Genomic DNA, 19,563 nt, shown 5'->3' on the forward strand with positions numbered 1-19,563 from the left:
TTCTATACCCTATTTTCTATGTAACTTTGAACAAGTCATCCTCTAACTCAGGGAAATGAGGCCAGAAGTACTTTTCAAATTGTAAAAGATGGTTCAAATATTAGTTTTTATTCAGAGATGACCTCCTGTAGTTCTAAGAGGAAACACTACTTCTCTGAGTGAATTACAGACATATAACTTTATCTTTAATGTTAATGTTTCATTTCCATTCTTATAAAACATTTACTTCATCTGTTCTACCACTGTGTATCACTCAATAATTTTAAACCATATGATTATTTAAAAAAAAAAAACTAACAGGAGGAATGTTGCTAACTGGATCGATCATGTCATTGCTTCATTTTATAATTAAAAAAAATCTTAACACTTCTCACAGCTTGAACATGAATTAAATATAAAACTGTTTAGCTGTCTTGGAAGATGGTATTTTCACCTATTGAAAATTGTTACAGTGGAGAATTTATAATTCATCCTTTAGAAAGCAGAAGTCAGCAACAAAATATTTATTTTATTTGCTGTTGTGTACATAGTTTTTATTTATTTTTCTGAAAAACACATAAAAAGTACATGGTAAAGAAGAAAATATATTGCATCAAATATGTCGCAACATTTTATTAGCACAGTGCACAAAGTTTGCAAAGAAAGAACTGGAGTGTGTTCAATGGCTTTGCAGCTAGAGCTTTTTAAATGCTATTTATTCTGGAAGCATATAAAGTAATAGATTTGAACATCACATTGGCAAACAAGCACCTTTAAATTGAATGTGGTACAAGCTAAATATGAGAAAGGAAATAAAATGTAAATGAAAACGCAACTTCTTTGGGGAATCTTTCCTCCTTTACCATATCTTTGTCCTTCTTCCATTGCAGGAGCTGTTAGGAAGAAAATTATTCTTTTGCCTTCTAATCTCAAAATCTTGATTTTTTTTTTCTTTAATGGTGCTTCCAAGAAGAACTGGAAATGGAAGGGAGGAATAGCCATAAAGGAAACTGCTCTTTAGATGAGATTTTTTTTCATACTTTCTACTTATAATAGAATTGGTAGAAAGAAAGATTTAATAAAGTATTATAGTAATGAAGCTGTTAGAGCCACTGGAACATAAACTGCGTGGATTAGTGATATGGTGGCCAAATGGAGTACACAAATAGCATTCCCCATTTCATGTGTACTGCAGTCCTGTTCAGTTTTGTGATAAGTCCACTTACCAAATATTGCTGTGTTTGCAGAGGTGACGTGAATATAAAAGATGGGACCTTGAATGTTTGGAATTTACTTACGAAAGCTTGAGAAGGAGATCCTGCTAAAAGCAGTAGACTGTTCATGATCGACATCATCTCCTCAATGTGTCTTATCAGGCATCTCATTTGTCGCAAATATTAAGTACAAATCATTCCATTCAGAACCGTCTCCCCTATATCCTCCTCTTTGCCATGTGACTGCAATTCCTTTCATAATACATGGATCTGAGTTTAGCAGTATGGCTTGTTTTAGCCCAGTAGGATGAGATGAGATTGATAATGTGCTGGGTTTCAAGAGATTTGTAATTTTGCTGCTTTTCCTTCTGTGCCTCTGCCCTGCCAGTCTTTGGATTCAAGAGGAAACTAAAAGATACATGGAACAAAACTGCACCCAGGGAATCCAGCCCAGCCCAGACAGCCAACCCTTGGCTGGCTGCCTGTGTCAGTTGGTCCAACTAAGATTACAACTTCCCTTCCTTCTCTTGCCTGGATCCATCAACTCGGGAAACTTGTGAGAAATAATTAATGATTGTTGTTTGTTTGGAGCCACTGAGTTTGTGTGCTTCCTATACAGCATGAATTTTTGAGGTGAAAGGTAACAGATCAAATGTAGCTCAAAATTGTGGCTGTCTCATTCCTAGAACCTTGTTTTAAAAAACTCATGATTTTAACATTTACAGATTATGTGCTGGACTGAATGCATGAATCATGCTCAGTCTCCAAATACAGTAATGATGAATCAAATGCTAAATAGGAAAAATTTTAGTGCTCTGTTCTATATTAATAAAAATATAGGAAGGCCTTTAATTTCCATATTCTCTAAAACAAAATTAATGATCTTATATATATATTCCTTATATATAAATTATATATTTATATATTCCTTAAGAAAATTTATTTAGAATCAAATAAATATCTTCATCTAATATCTATAGTACACATTCATGTAAGTGAGCAATTTTTATCTCATATTTAAATATCAACCACAACCATGTGAAAACCATCAAGTTTTAAGACTTTTCAGTAGTTATTTTTTTTTCTTAACAAAATGTAACATAAATATGTCTTTTATTTGATAGGTGGGGTAATTAAATAGCAAGTTGTGATTTACTCTTTTATTCTTGTCTCTTTCAAATGACATTTTCTTTCTTCCCATCTCTCTTTACAAATCTGTAAGCCCAAGCTGGCAAGCCACACTCTTCATTTTTGAGATATCAGAAGAGTAAATTAAATTTGTTATAATAACTTGATCACATTCTTTCCAAAAACATAGAATCTCTTCAACTCTGGGATGGTATGCCAGATGGAAGTAAAAATTGCATTGCACACTGTACATCAAACTGTGAATCTTAAATTCATCAAATCTCTGCTTGAATAACACAAAATTTATCCAACAGAAGAACACCTTAATTTATCCAACAGAAGAACAGACTTGGAGAATCACCAAAGGCCTCCAGAAAGCTAATACATCTAGGCCCTGACCAGAACCCACCCCATGCTGCCTCTCCTGGAGACAGGAACCACTGTGTGCCGCCTGGGTGGAGAGGAACACCATGCCCACTGTGGTTCCCTCTCCACTATCATGTGGCTTCACCCAAACCACCTCCACCTTGGAAAACTGTAGCTACTGCCCTAGCCCTCCCCACATGGTAATCTCCACTGTGGGACAACAGACAGGGCCAGGAGGCAGCTGCCCATTGCTGTACCATACACCACAGTGTGCCATCATCAAATAGGCCACCCAACACCATCACACAGCTCATCCTCCCAGTCCCATGTCTGAAAGTGGTTGCCTCCATCTTGGGGTACCTCCGCGGCCATCTTAGACTACTTCCACCGCCACCGCCACCACCATTAGTTGGAACACCAACTAAGGCTTGGAAGCCCAATAGCAAGGTACCTACAAGCTTGATGCTACTGCCACCACAATCTAGGGATGTGGCTCCTTTTATCTAGGGACAACAACCAGTACCTAGAAGACTGTCCCCAAGGCCCCTGCGGCTCCAGCTGCACCAGTGCTAACGGTTACTGTTGCAGAGGCAACAGACAATCTTGCATGGGGTCGCGTCTTATCTTTTTTTCCTCCTGCTAACAGCCAACTTCTGTTAATTCCCCTTACACTCATTCTATAATCTAATACTGCTATATTCTGACATCATACCTCATATACATTATGTCCTACCCACCCTTCTCTCTCTGTCCACCACTAGAAACTGTAAAGCCTTATGCAAACCTACTGGCTATATGGAAGAAGATAACCGTACTCATCATTTCTGTTTATAGCTGCAAACCTGTCAGTGTCTAAATAGAAGCTAATTGATTTATGACTGCATATTAGTTGCACTGGGTGCAGTAAACATTGATCTCTTCCTTAAAGGTAAGGTATTCCTATTTGTACATTGCTGATGGGACTGCAAATGGGTGCAGCCAATTTGGAAAGCAGTATGGAGATTCCTCAGAAAGCTGGGAATGTAACCACCATTTGACCCAGCTATTCCCCTGCTCGAACTATTTCCTAAAGACCTTAAAAAAGCGTACTTTAGGGATACTGCTACATCGATGTTCATAGCAGCACAATTCACAATAGCTAGTCTGTGGAACCAACCTAGATGTCCTTCAACAGATGAATGGATAAAAAAAAAAGTGGCATTTATTCACAATGGAGTATTACTCAGCACTAAAAAATGACAAAATCATGGCATTTGTAGGGAAATGGATGGCACTAGAGCAGATTATGCTAAGTGAAGCTAGCCAATTCCTAAAAAACAAATGCCAAATGTCTTCTTTGATATAAGGAGAGCAACTAAGAATAGTGCAGAGAGGAAGAGCATGAAAAGAAGATTAACATTAAACAGGGATGAGAAGTGGGAGGGAAAGGGAGAGAGAAGGGAAATTGCATGGAAATGGAAGGAGACCCTCATCATTATACAAAATTACATATAAGAGGAAGTGAGGGAAAAGGGAAAAAAAACAAGGGAGAGAAATGAATTACAGTAGATGGGGTAGAGAGAGAAGATGGGAGGGGAGGGGAGGGGAGGGGGGATAGTAGAGGATAGGAAAGGCAGCAGAATACAACAGACACTAGTATGGCAGTATGTAAAAACGTGGATGTGCAACCGATGTGATTCTGCAATCTGTATACGGGGAAAAAATGGGAGTTCATAACCCACTTGAATCAAAGTGTGAAATATGATATGTCAAGACCTATGTAATGTTTTGAACAACTACTAATAAAAAATAAATAAATAAAAGCATGATAAAATTCAAAACAACAACAACAAAAAAAAAGGTGAGGTATTCCTGACCTGCAGGGACACTACAAGATTATACGGTAGAAACTGCAATACCTCAAATCCACAGTGCTGGAGAGGAAGACACTTAAACAGCATGAAAAAAAACAAGGGAGGAAAATGCCCCAAACAAACCAAGATACTATAACAATAGAATCCATTGACAGTGCAGTAGATGAAGTGACAGAGAAGGAGTTCAGAAGATACAATGACATGAGAATTGAAGAATGAACAGAAAAAAATACAGGCAAAAAATAGATAACACCAACAAAAAAAATAAGAGAGCAAATACAGGTAGCAAAATATTACTTCAAGAAAGAGAGAGAGATTTTGAAAAAAAGAAAAAATAATAATAGAAATCCCTGCAATGAAAGAAACAATAAACCAAATAAAAACTCAATAGAAAACATCACCAACAGACTAGATCACTTAGAAGACAGAAGCTCAGACAATGAAGACAAAATATACACTCTGGAAAATAAAGTTGACCACACAGTGAAGATGGTCATAAGAAACCATGAACATCACACCCAAGAATTAGGGGATAACATTAAAAAAATTCACATTTATCAGGATAGAGGAAGGCACAGAGTTTTAAACCAAGGAATACACACTCTCTGCAATGAAATAATATCATAAAATTTCCAAAACATGAAGAATGAATTGGAAAATCAAATATAAGAGGCTTACAGGACACCAAATATACAAAATTACAACAGATCTATACCAAGGTACATTATAATAAAAATGACTAGCATATAAAATAAGGATAGAATTTTAAAGGGTGCAAGAGAGAAGAATCAGATTATCTGTAAGGGGAGACCAATTCAGATCTCAGTAGATGTTTTCAGCCCAGACCCTCAAGGCTAGGACATCCTGGAACAACATATACCATGCTCTGGAAAAAAAAAAAAAAAAAAGGATGCCAACCAAGAATCTTAAATCCCACAAAATTAAGCTTCAGATTTGATGATTAAATAAAAATCTTCCATGGTAAACAAAAGTTAAAAGAATTTACAGAAAGAAAGCCTGCACTACACAACATTCTTGGCAAAATATTCCACGAAGAGGAAATGAAAAACAATGAAAATCTGCAAAGGGTTGAACTACCTTAAAGGAAATGCCAATCAAAGAGAAAACAAGTCAAGTTAAATACCAAAAAGTAAACCAAAATGAGCAGGAATACAAACCATATTTCAATAATAACCCTGAATGTGAATGGCTTAAACTCATTAATTAAAAGACATAGACTGGCAGGTTGGATTAAACAAAAAAAGACCCCACAATATGCTGCCTTCAAGAGACTTTTCTCACAGGAAAAGACATCCACAGACTGAAGATGGAAGGATGGGAAAAACCGTATCACTCACATGGACTACGTAAACAAGCAGGGGTTTCCATCTTCTTATCAGATAAAGTGGACTTCAAACCAAAGTTAGTGAAAAGGGATAAAGAATGACGTTTCATACTACTCAAGGGAATCATGCAACAAAAAGACATAAAAGTTGCATAAAAGTTGTAAATATCTATGCCCCAAACAATGGGGCATCTATGTATATCAAATGAACCCTTATCAACTTCAAGGATCAAACAGAACACAAAACAATAGTTCTGGGTGACTTTAACACACCTCTATCACCACTGGATAGATCTTCCAAACAAAACCTAAACAAAAAAGCAATAGAAATCAATAAAACAATAATTTAGACTTAACGTACATATATATGTATATGTATATATAGAGAGAGATAGATAGATAGATAGATAGATAATATTCTATCCATCAACAAGCAAATACACTTTTTTTCTCAGCAGCAAATGGATCCTTTTCCAAAATAGACCATATGTCATACCACAAAGCAAGTCTTAGCAAATACAAAAAAATAGAGATACTATCCTGCATTCTATCTGACCATAACAGAATGAAATTATATATCAATGATAAAATAAAAAATAGAAGATATTCCAATACTTGGAGACTAAATAATATGCTACTGAATGGTGCATGGATATCAGAAGACATCAGAGAGGAAATAAGAAAATTCTTAGAGGTAAATGAGAACTCAGATACAACATATCAAAATCTCTGAAATGTTATGAAGGTAGGGCTAAGAGGAAAGTTTATTGCATTAAGCTCATTCATTAAAAGAAGAAAAAGTCAAAAAATAAACAATCTAACACTATATCTCAAAACTCTGGGGAAAAAAAAAACAAACCAACCCCAAAAGCAGAAGAAGACAGGAAATAATTAAAATCAGGGCTGAAATCGATGAAGCGGAAATAAAAAAAAAGTCAAAAATATTGACAAAACAAAAAGCTGGTTCTTTGAAAAAATAAATAAAGTTGAAAAACCCTTAGCCATCCTAACAAAAGGAAGAGAGAAAACTCAAATTACTAAAATTCTTGATGAAAAATGAAATATCATGACAGTCACTACTGAAATACAGAAGACAATTAGAAAGTATTTTGAAAATTCATACTCCAGTAAAATAAAAAACCTCAAAGACACTGACAAATTTCTAGAGTCATATGATCTATCCAAACTGATCCATAAAGACATAAACAATTTAAACAGATAAAATTCAAGCAAGGAAATGGAAGACACCATCAAATGTCTACCAACCAAGAAATGATGTTTGTGGTGGAGAGTTGTGGAAATAAATGGTTTAAGTAGGTGCTCTAAGATTTGCAATATGTATCTTTAGATTTTTCTCTAACATCAAATAACATTTTATTCCACAATGTATGACTCTAACAACCTTCTATTTCCAATTATCCATGGCTCCTATTGGATCATTTTTTTTTCACACCTTTCACTTTCTAAGTAAGTTTCAAAGCTCACAGAATGTTGTAATTATTTTTCCTTAAAATCTATTATTTTAAAAGAAATTTTTTTTGTTTTTTAAAATTGTTACATAAATTCACATATATTTGTTGCTTATTGTATGATGTTTTGATGCACGAATACATTGTGTAATGGTCAAATCAGGGAAAGTATATTTATTTCCACAACTCTCCACCACAAACATCATTTCTTTGTGATGAAAACATTCAAAATCCTTTTATCTAGGTCTTTTGAAATATATAGTACATTATCATCATCTGTAGTTACCCTAAATTACAATATAAGACCAGAACTACTTTCTTTTAACCATTGCTTAGTTCCTGTTGACCAACATTTCCCCATTCTCCCGCTTCATGCTATGTTCCTTAGCTATAGGTAACCACTCCTCTACTCTTCTATAAATTATTATATTTTCCACTCATCTCAGAGATCATATGGTATTTGTCTTTCTGTGGTTAACTCATTTCCATCAATGTTGTCACAAATGACAGGATTCCATCCTTTATATGGCTAAATATAATACTCCCTTGTGGATATAACCACATTTTCTTTATTTATTCATCAGTTGATGGACGCTTAGATTGTTCCATTTCTTGGATATTATTGATAGTGCTGCAATAAACATGAGTGCAGATGTTTCTTTGACATAGTTTTCTTTTCTGTGGATATCTACCTGGTCCTGAAGTTGCTGATCATATGGTAGTTCAGTTCTAATTTTTTTTGGATGAACCTCCATAATGGCTATGCTAATTTGTATTTCCACCAACTGTGTGTTAAGAATTTTTTTTCTCTCAAAAAAGAGGACCAGAATAGCTAAAGCAATCCTTAGCAAGAAAATTGATGCAGGAAGCATTACAATATTGGATCTTAAATTATACCATACAGCTATAGTAACAAAAACAGCATAGTGTTGGCACCAAAATAGACAAAAGGGCAAGTGGAACAGAATAGAAAACACAGGACATACCCACATAAATACAGTTATCTTATACTAGAAAAAGGCACCATACACATACAGTGAGAAAAGAAAGCACCTTTTCAAGAAATGGTGCTGGGAAAACTGGAAATCCATATGTAGGAGAATAAAAATTGAATCCCTATCTCTCACCCTACACAAACTCAATGCAAAATGGATCAAGGACCTAGGCATTAGACCAGAGACCTTGTGCTTATTAGAAGAAAAAGTAGGTCCAACTCTCCATCATGTCAGTTTAGGAACTGACTTCTTCAACAAGACTTCTAAAGCACAAGAAGTAAAATAAAAAATCAATAAATAGGATGGTATCAAACTAAAAAGCTTCTTCACAGCAAACAATCAAGAATGTGACGAGAGAGAATACAGAATGGAGAAAATATTTGCTTCTTGCATCTCGGATAGATAGAGCATTAATCTCCAGGATATACAAAGAACTCAAAAAATTTGACACCAAAAAATAAAAACAAAACCCAAATAACCCAATCAATAAATAAACAGACCCTTCACATAAGAAAAAAAATACATTTGGTCAACAAATATATGAAAAAACGTTCAACATCTCTAGCAATTAGAGAAATGCAAGAGATGTTGTATCACTCCAGTCAGAATGGCAATTATCAAGAATTCAAGTAGCAATAAATGTTGATGAGGATGTAAGTTCCCACTCATGCATGCCTGGTGAGATTGCAAATTGGTGCAACCATTCCATAAAGCATTATGGAGATTCCTCAGAAAACTTGGAATGGAACCACCATTTGACCCAGTTATCCCCACTCCTGTATACCCAAAGGACTTAAAATCAGCATACATCAATATTTGTAGCACAATTGCAAAGCTATGGAACCAACCTAGGTTCCCTTTAACAGATGGATGGATAAAGAAAATATGATATATATATATATATATATATATACACACACACATACAACAATGGAATATTACTCAGCCATAAAGAAGAATGAAATTATGGCATTTACCAGTAAATAGATGGAATTGGAGACTATCATACTAAGTGAAATAAGCCAATCCCCCAAAACCAAAGGCTGAATGTTCTTTCTGATATATGAATGCTAACACATAATAAGAGTGGAGGAGGGAAGAACAGAAGTTCATTGGATTAGAAAAAAGGAATGAAGGTAAGGGAGGAGAGATGGAATAGGAAAGACAGTAGAATGAATTGGACATAACTTTACTGGGTTCATATATGAATACATGACCAGGGAATTTCTATATCATGTACAACCACAAGAATAAGATCCTAATTAGAATAAGTTATACTCTATATATGTAAAATATGTCAAAATACAGTCTACTGTCATATATATCTAAAAAAGAACAAATATTTTTAAAAGACTTCTTTTTTCTTCATATAAACAATTATCTTTTGTCTTTGATAACTGACTCTCAAACTCATTGCAAGATCAATATTTCCTTATGGGTTTTGTTTGCATTTTTCTCATTGTTAGTGATGATGAATATGTTTTCATATACTATGGACATTTGTGTATCTTCTTTTGAGAAATGTCTATTCAGATCTGTTGCCCACTATTTAATCATGTTATTTGTTTGCTTGTTTGCTATTGAGCTTTATATTCTAGATATTAACCCTTTTATAGTTTGCAAATATTTACTCCCATTTTTCAAATTGTCTCTTCACTCTATTGATTGTTTCCTTTGCTGTGCAGAAGAATTTCAGTTTGATGTAATTTTATTTTCCTGTTTTTGCTTTTCTGGTCTTAAGGGAAAAAAAATCCAATGTCCTGAAGATTTCACCTGTTTTCTTCTAGTCGTTTCAGTGTCTCACATGTAAGTCTTTAATCCATTTTGGATGGTTTATTATATCTGCAAAATAAGGGTCCAATTTCCTTTTTCTCTATGTAGTTATCCAACTTTCCCAGAATCATTTATTGAAAAGATTATTCTTTCCCTAATGTGTGTTCTTAGTTCCTTTGTCAAAGGTCAATATTATTTTAAAGAACTTTTTAAATAAGAGAAGTTTAAATTAGTTATGCATATAACATTCTTGTTCTTCATTACTTTCTATGGGTTCAAACTGTCAGCTAGCATACTTTTATTTCCACCTGGAGAATTTCCCTTAATATTTCTTATTTAGTTGGTCAGCTGGTGACAAATTCTCTCAGTCTCTTCCTGAAGATGGGTTTGTTGTATCTGATTTTAAAGAAAATGAGGAATAAGGATAAGGCATCTGAGGTTGAGAGGCACTTTGTTCCTGTTGTTTTGAGCACCACCTTGTTTTCCTCATTTCTGATAAAACGTCAGCGGTATTTCTATGCTTGTTTTTCCTTTTCTGTGTTTAAGCGTTTCTTCTAATAATTGATTTTATTGTGTCCCTTGCTGTGGTTTCTTAGTGTTTACCTTGCTAAGGGTTGGTGGAGTTTCTTGTATCTAGAGGGTGTGCTTTTCATCAAAAAGGAGCTCATGAGGCAGGCAGATAGGAGCAACTGTAGGAAACCAGCACAGCTCCTATGGCTAGAGACAGTGAGGAGGTAGCTTTTCAAGAATGATGATGAAATTTCCTGGCTAGAGCAGGGTTTACTGAAGGCTAGTTCCTGTGGGAGAAATAATTCAGTTTTGACACACCTGCCATTCCTGAATCTTCTTCCCTACCTCTTATAATCATAATTTTCCTTGAATCCAGTGGGTAAAAGACACTAAGGAATGATCCCTTCCTGTATCAAATAGCAGAGCATAAGAAAGCCGGGCACAGACTGAAGAGAAAATCAGTAGCTGACCCTTGTTTCAGAGTCGTGCTCTGACTTGCTCATGGTGAAATCCATACGACCTAGAAGGCACTTGGGCATATACTTGATGCGTAAACCAATCAACGAGTTAATGAAATATAATTTCTAAATGTACAGTTTATTAGTGAGGAAACTGAATTTCCTGTAGTCTTCACAATTTACTCAAGTAGTTAATGGAAGAACCAGGGCTTAAATTTAGGTCCTGTTATTCATATTCCAACACCACAACTGCTTCTGGCTTCTATAAATAGAAGCACATTTTAAATCCATGTGAGGTCTCCTTTTCTGAAGACGCTCTGCATCAAATCTTTTTTTGTTGTTGTTTTTGTTTTTGTAAATTTCTCTAAAATTATTTTAGTTATTCCTTTTGTTAGTAGATTTTTTTTTCAGTCTCTCACCCAGTTTTGGGGAATATTTCTGTTGTTTGAAAGTTTAACATAACAATTTAAAGGTTTTAAAGGTACAGAGCATTTCAAAAAATGCTATATGTTTTCAATTGGTAAAAGAGAATGGCGTAAAGAAAGGGCATGGTTTTTTATATCATATAATACTACATCTGATACAGGATTTGCAACCAACAACTATTTGAATTTAAAGAAAACAATTAACTTCTCTTGTCCTTGGCTCCTTCTGGAAACGGAGGTTAATAATCTTCTCTAATCACTTCACTGAATTGTAAGAATGAAATTGGATGATGTACATACTATGCATATACACGTGTTACTATTGCCTAGCTGTGAATTACCTTTCTCCAGATCAGCTTTTATTTTTGGAACAATCATCGTGGAAGCAGAGTACAGTGGATGGTTGTGATAGCTGGGAGCAGCTGCAGACAGAAACCTGGGTTAGATGTCAGAGACCAGCAGCAAAGATTTCATTGTCAATTGGTAACTAGTGAAAACAACAACACCAATAGTAGGTAAGGGCCCTGCAAAAAGTCGGTAGATAGACGTAATAAAGCAACGGAAATGAGTCTATCTTGTATTTCCCATGTTAATGTCCATCTTCACTAATGAGGATAATCAAATGGTTATTAACCAGAGACTGACATCACAGTGAAAGAGAAGCATTTAATGCTTCCAGTGTCTGTCCTTAGCATCCCTAAAGCTACATGATATTTTTAAACAGCTTTATTGAGATATAGTTCATATGCCACACAGTTCACCCACTTAAGAATACAGTTCAAGGTTATTTACTATATATGCAGAATTATACATATATTGACAGAATTTTATAATATTTTAATTATACCCCCCAAAAAGGAAACTCTAAGTCAACCTGAGCTAACTGTCCCAGCCCTATGTCCTCAGCCCTGAAGAGCTGCTAGTTCACGTGGAATTATATGTAGTGTTTTGTATCTGGATTAGCACAATGTTTTATTTAATTTTATTATTATTATTATTATTATTTTTGGTGGTGTTGGTGATTGAACCCAGTGCCTTGTGCATGCTAGGCAAGCACTCTACCAACTAAGCTATATCCCCAGCTCCAGTACTTTTTTTATTTATTTGTTTATTTTGGCTAAATGATATTGGCTAATTTCTTTTCAAGCATCTCATCGCTGTTCGTGATCCTCCCCTGGGTTTATCTGTCTTAATCACATTTAAGATGAAAGAAGTCCTTGGATATCACTAATTTATTGCCTGTTAATTTGGGAGAAGGGTAATCTAGACTGTAAGTGTTGAATGTTACAGATTTTCATGTTTATAAGGGAACACAGACCCAAACTCTGCCCTTTGTGTACTGTACTGACTTCTTTTAACATCTACTCTAAAATGACAGTAAGTCTTTTTCAGATAGCAATTTTATAAAACACTCTCACATACATGAACTCCTAGTTTACATCTACAGTTCGTGTTTGTAAATAGTTAATTGAAGCATAAGGTCTGATTACTGCCCCCCCCAAATATACATGTCTTCTAAAATGACCCTCCAGATAGCCCTCCAGATAGTTTAAAAGACAAATGCAAAATGCCTGTGTAGTCTGATTCATTACTTAACAAATTACAAATATTGTGGCATTCTGTTCTTACAATTCATCAACAAAGAACAGCTGGATAGTTTGGCCAACCATGACCATCTAGGATGGCAATGAAGAAGCAGCTATTGAACTGACAAAGTGGGTCTTTAGGATTGTAGATGCCATAAGCCAAAATAAGACAACACCTCCTTTCCTCCCCAAACATATCGTAAATTTTCTGAGACCTTTTGTACCAAAGTAACCCAGAGCATATATATATATGCAATTGCTAAAATTTAAAATGTAGTAATTCCACATTGATACTGATGGAATATGAACTAAAATCTCAAATTCTACTGTTCCTGCTGTTTAGGCTAAAATGAATAACCCCAGAGTGACCAATGGTGAAATCCTTTCAGGCCCAAAGGTTAAAATCTTATTTCCTTTCTTAAATGACTCCTTTGTGTCTTTTCTTCAGGGCAATATCTGCATGGCTTATTATGCCATTACTGAACTGCTCTCTGACCTCATTAGCATTCTTATCTCCATGAAAAAAAAAAGTGCTGTAAGAGAGCAGTCTGGTTCCTATCTCTGCCACCTAGGACTAATGCTCAGTGGTCATTTCCAACCATGTCTACTCTGGATATCTAAGTCTTACACTACTACTGCAAAGTGCTGGCTTCTGAAGGTAGAGGTCTACTACATCTGTTCTGTTTCACACTTCATGATTCCTTATACAGGAAATGGTCCAAAGCACTAAATGTGCTTTAGAGGAAAACAAACACCAGCTATAACATCCTGGAACAGCAGCACTCAATCTTAGGATGTACAACAGGATACAGTTATAGAGAAAGAGGTCCTACTTCATTCCACTGTTCTGATAGGAATAGATTGATTTTTTTTAAAGATAAAATCAAAAGATTTTCATTTTGCTTTTGTTCAGTGTACTAATTAGGTGTTTTAAAATTAAATAAGTGCATTTTCGAATAAAAATAAAAGACAGCGTAGAATCTGTGACATCATCAAAAAGGCATACCATCTAGCTAGTTTTGAGATAATATAATATTCAATATGATATTGAAGATAACATTGTACCTTCAATAATACTTAATGATCACAATAATACGACTTAAATTTTTATGTTTCAGGTGCACTTCAGATATATTCTAATGCCCTTCCAAATCTCCCTTCCAAATCTCTTCATTGTTATCTCAATTTAATGAAAATAGTATTAATAGCTTTAATCCAAGAGAATTTAAACACCATTTGGTTTCAGGACTCTTTTCATATTAGGTATTTGTAATTCAACCTAAACAATTTTTCCTCTTTTAGTGGAGACCCTATGGAGTTTTTTTTCCAGACGTTGCCCCAGACTTATACACACAAGCGCATATGTGCACAAATATGACTATATACATATACATGCATACACACATGTGTATGTGTATATAAGTGTATAAATAAAACTGTGTATATATGTAAATGAGTGTATCGATATCTTATCTACATCCACATCAGCATCTATATCTAACTTGTCTACTATTGGGCCAAGGAAGACAGTCAAGTTTCCTTTCATTCTTTTACTCTACTGGGTGGGTGGCTGGGAACAGGAGAAATACCCCCTCCCTTTTTTTTTTTTTTTTAATCAGGTAGTTGACTTCTCTGTCTGCTCTTCACTTCTTTCTCTTCAGCAGAACCTGATTTTCAAAGGAGTTCCTCAGAATTAAGATCGTATGAATCACGCTGCCTTGAAGTCAACAATAGTAATAGGGACAACTTTCAGTACTTCTTCTGGAAGGAGTCCACTCTCCTCTTTCTCTATTCTTTTCTCTGCTTGCAGAAGGACACAGAGGTTCCAGACATGGAGCAGGCCTCTCTCCCTATGGCCTGGTGAAAGCTTCATGTCACTCATCAGGAAGCAGCATGAGTTGAGCTTCCTCTTGAGTGTGGAGCTCCTACACCTGTCATGAAGGAGTAGGGCAGACTAATATTCTCCTGTCGTGGCTAGGTGTTCACCAGGTGCCTGTAGCTGTCCACATAAATATTTATTTGCACTGGTCTCCTCTTTACTCCCCATGTGTCCAGTCTAGTCCTCTTAATTATCTCTCACCTCCCTAGGTAACAATTTTCAAATTGCTTTTTCTACCTCCAGTTCTCCTGCTGCTATATTGTCTCCTCTATGCTGTCACCAAAATAACCTTTAAAGTGCATTTATAGAGGTAGGAAACAATTAACCATCAGGGTTCTAACCGAAGGCTCTCTTGATCCAGAGCTCAAAATCTTAAACATTGTGGATAGCTGGGGAAAAAAAAAAAAAAGGAAGCATTGCTTAGAAGATGGGACTTCTAAACTCAGATGACAGATTAGGGGTATGCAAAGGCTGGGAATAATTTCCCGAATAAGGCATCATTGACCTATATCCAGGTTATGTGAATGAGTAGCCACTAACAATAAGCATAGAAAATGAGAAGTAAATGACATTTCCAAGCACACAAAACACTTCCTGTATGAAGTCATCCTTGACTAATATTCATCAATGAAAATCATTTTCATGCTGTAAATTCACTATGACGAGCAATTGTATATTGCTTAGTTATTAACTAAAGTTGCTTGATACTTGGGGCTCATGTGTTGATCTTGTCTATTGAACAATTGAACCTACTTGAACAATTCTATACTTACCCATAACAACCCAGCATGTAGCAATATATTAAGGAAAACATTAAATGAATATGTTTGATTTGGCAATACTGTAATTGATGGGGAGTTAAAATATAATTTTTTTTTCTGAACAGAAACTATCTAAATTACAGATGTTAAATAGGTCAAGTCTACATAAGTGATGGGGCTAGACAATATAGGATTTTGATTCTTAGATCTGGGCTTGGTCCTCATGATTTGCTCTACCAAAAAGAGATAACTATATAGGGTGAAAAACATTATTTCATCTACTTGACTAAAAGCCTGGATCATATAGGAATGTTGGTATTATCATCAGAAATGAGAAGTAATCTTAATTCTCCCCTGATGTTTCACACCCAAAGCTAAAGTAAATCAAAACCAGATAAAACAAAACATGTTAGTTTCGGAGTAAAGAGACAGTAACACTGCCTTTACACATAAAATATTATCTGCATTAAAACCTATAATCTACAATGGGATGGCATTTGAATTAGAAAAGCCAGGCGCTTCATAATCATAGTTTCACTATTATAACTACGTTTTAAAACAGAATTTGACCAAGACATTTTCTTGCCAACTGTCATCTTTACAAAGCATTGTCTGCAAATAATTTCTTTACTTAACTAGTTTGTGGCCTTTTATTCTGTGAGGAGCTTAACATTTAAGTCTTACCTACTTGCTTTTAATGTGCCACCATGGAAGAACTACTTAATATCGCTGAACTATGACAGTGATGTCCTCTTCGAAAAGACCAAGCTACCATTAGAAATGGGTCATGAAACAAAAGTCATTAACTCATTTTAAAAAGGGCAGAGCCCAACAACGCATTACTGACAAACCCCCTCCTTGTGTCCATTTGCCTTTATTAAATATCACATTTAATATCTACCTCCATGCATGAGGCAACCTTCTGAATCACTTCCCCATGAAAAAATTAAACCCTGTAGAAATTAATTTTACTTTCAAGTTTTTCTTTAAAATCATCAACCTAATTCTCTCATGTAATATTATACAGTAAACTAAGCATTAATAATCCTCAGTAATACAAATAATGACTCCGGAGTTGCTAGTTTGAAAATGTTCATGGATTCTTAAAAAAGAAAAATTCAATTAAAAGCAATGGTGAAACACAGATCAAGAAAGGGTTTAATTTTTTTTTTGATGTTAGCTGCAAAAAAAAAGAGAGAGAGATTTGCATCTTCTCCATATACCCAATGAAAGGTTTATTAAAAAAAAATCATGTCAAGATAATAACAAAAATGATAAGGAACGAGATCTCTATTTCCATGTGGTTAACTTCCTGAACTAACCTTGTGAGTTGTGTTTGAGAGCCATCTTCTGCCTACAGGGTTCAAATGGAAATTTCTCCTAATGAGGAAGGATAATCCATGCTCTATTAAACCCCTTTCTTGGCAGAAAGCTTTTGTAGAGTCAATCTTTACTTTTGTTTTCTTTTGTTCTATCTCTTAGAAAATAAAATTTTTATGCATTTTTACCACTCTGGGCTGTGAGGTACAGGTACCATAGTGAATGGAGGCCAAATGGCTTCTAGTGGGAGCCATGTTTGGTCACACAAAACTTCTGCTCTGGGACTTCCTGAACAGTGGGAAGGAAAGGCTATACCCAGGAAAGACCTGCTTCTGTCTTTCAGCTAATCCTAGAAGAAGAAGCCCAGTGTTGACAGTTTTGCTAATCTAATACAAATTTCTCTGTTTTAGTTAAACCCCTACTTCTTTTTCAGTAAGCATTAGATTTTCAGTAGCAGAATATCTCAGAGCAGTCCAGACAGCCCCCTCATAGCCCATAGTCATGGCTCCTCAAATGAATCTCCATGTTTATTTCTCAGAGCTTTCCCATCAAATCCACCGGGTTCTTGCCAGCAGAATCTTTCTCAGGTCCAGCGGTTCTTACGTAAGTAATCCTCAGCCCTGTGGGTTCTTGATCTGGAACTCTGTGTGCCTCCGATGGTTCCTGCCCAGTTCTTCCCTACTGTTCCAACCTCTGACTGGATCCATTGGAGTACAGTGCGCCTCTTCTCTGTCAGAACTTCTTAAATTTCATAAGAAAATGCCAAGATTTCTTTGAGTCCCATTGGCTTGGTGTGTGTGTTTTTTGACCTCCTGTATTCAGATGTTCTTCGTGTTTTTGTTTTCAGTTTGTCTCTTTCAGAAAACATTGTTATTCATTTAGCCCAAGGTGTCATGGTCTTTTAATTTGCAAATTTACTCTGAGTTTCAAGTTGCATAATTACTATTAAATTAGATCTTGTTTCTACCCATGTTGATTCAAGATTTTAATTTCAATGTAAATTGTGATTATTGCTAATTTAAAACTTATCTCTGTCATATTATGCTTCATTTATTCTTTTCTCTTTAGACCTTCCCTCTCCCCATCTTTCCTCCTTGCAATACAATGAATTTTCTCCTTCTGTTTTAAAAGTTGCATATGATTTTATTATGATGATTGTTATATTTATGTCAAGACCCCTCGTCTTTTTAATTTGTTTTTCATATTTGTGTAAATTTACAAATATTTATGTCTTTTTCCTAACAATAAACACTGTTTTCAAAATTTCTTTCATGCTGCCTCTGATGATTATGCCTATTATCTAGAACTTTAGTCTTAAACTGCTGAAGATATACTTTTACTTTTTTCACCATTACTGTTACTCTTCTAATATAGGTGTAAATTTTACTTAATATCTATTCATCCTTTATCTCCTAATTTGGGTCTTCAAAATAGGCCATTTTATAGCAAAAATTCTGAGACCTTTTATATATAAAAATATTTTTATTAATCCTTCATCTGTACATGTCAACTTCTCTAGTTATGAAAATTCTTTTAGGTCACAATTCTTTTCTTAATACTCAAAAATGATACTAAATTTTCTTATTATCTTTAGTTCGCCGTTGAGAAGTCCCCTGTAAATCTAATTTTCGTTTCTTTGCAGATGGTCTCTGTTGCAGAAATTCTTTAAATTTTCTTTTGCCTTTCAATTTTCATTACAATACATAAGTGAGAATTTTTCATGATGTTTCCATTGGTCCCTTATAAACTCTATTATGTTGGAATCTTTTATTTTTTTTTAATTCTGGAGGTATCTATCAATTAGTCAATATTTTCTCCTTTCTCTTTTCATTTTTCTCATCATTTGGGCATCATACAGATATTGATATTTTTTTCTATTCTCTATGCCTTTTCACTTTTTTATTGTCCTTCTATATTTGTGGTCTTACCTGGCCCCCTCAGAGAGTTCCTTAATCTGATCTCTAAACTCACTTATTTACTCTTCAGCTATATCCCTCAATATAATAATTATATCAGCTATTGAACTCTTAGATGGTTTCTTATTCCTTTGTCACATTGTTAATATCTTATTATCTTAATTATCATTATTTTTAAAAAATTCTTAGTCTACCTCCTCTAACAATTCTCATTTGCATAATATATAACACCTGTTTCTTTTCTTTCAGCTCATAAACTTGTATGTAAAAGAGCCATGGTCTGTGTCAGCCCTGGGTAAGTTCAAGGTTAAAAAAGTAGGATGAGACTGAGCACAGATAACCTAGGCAGCATAGAGTCACCAACATCCAGTGATAACTTCACAACAGTCCTCAAAACAAACAAGAAAAGACTTTAGGACATTTTCCTGTGATATTCTATTTTTCTTGTTTTGTATTACGTGTTATTATCCTGCATTAGTTGTGCATATTAATGTGATGTTTCAACACAAACATACAGCATGCGATGATCAAATCAAAGCATTTTCTGTTTACCTCTATTCATCATTTCTTTTTGCTTTCAGACTTC

Source organism: Ictidomys tridecemlineatus, chromosome 14 (assembly GCF_052094955.1).
Source record: "Ictidomys tridecemlineatus isolate mIctTri1 chromosome 14, mIctTri1.hap1, whole genome shotgun sequence".
NCBI lineage: Eukaryota > Metazoa > Chordata > Mammalia > Rodentia > Sciuridae > Ictidomys > Ictidomys tridecemlineatus.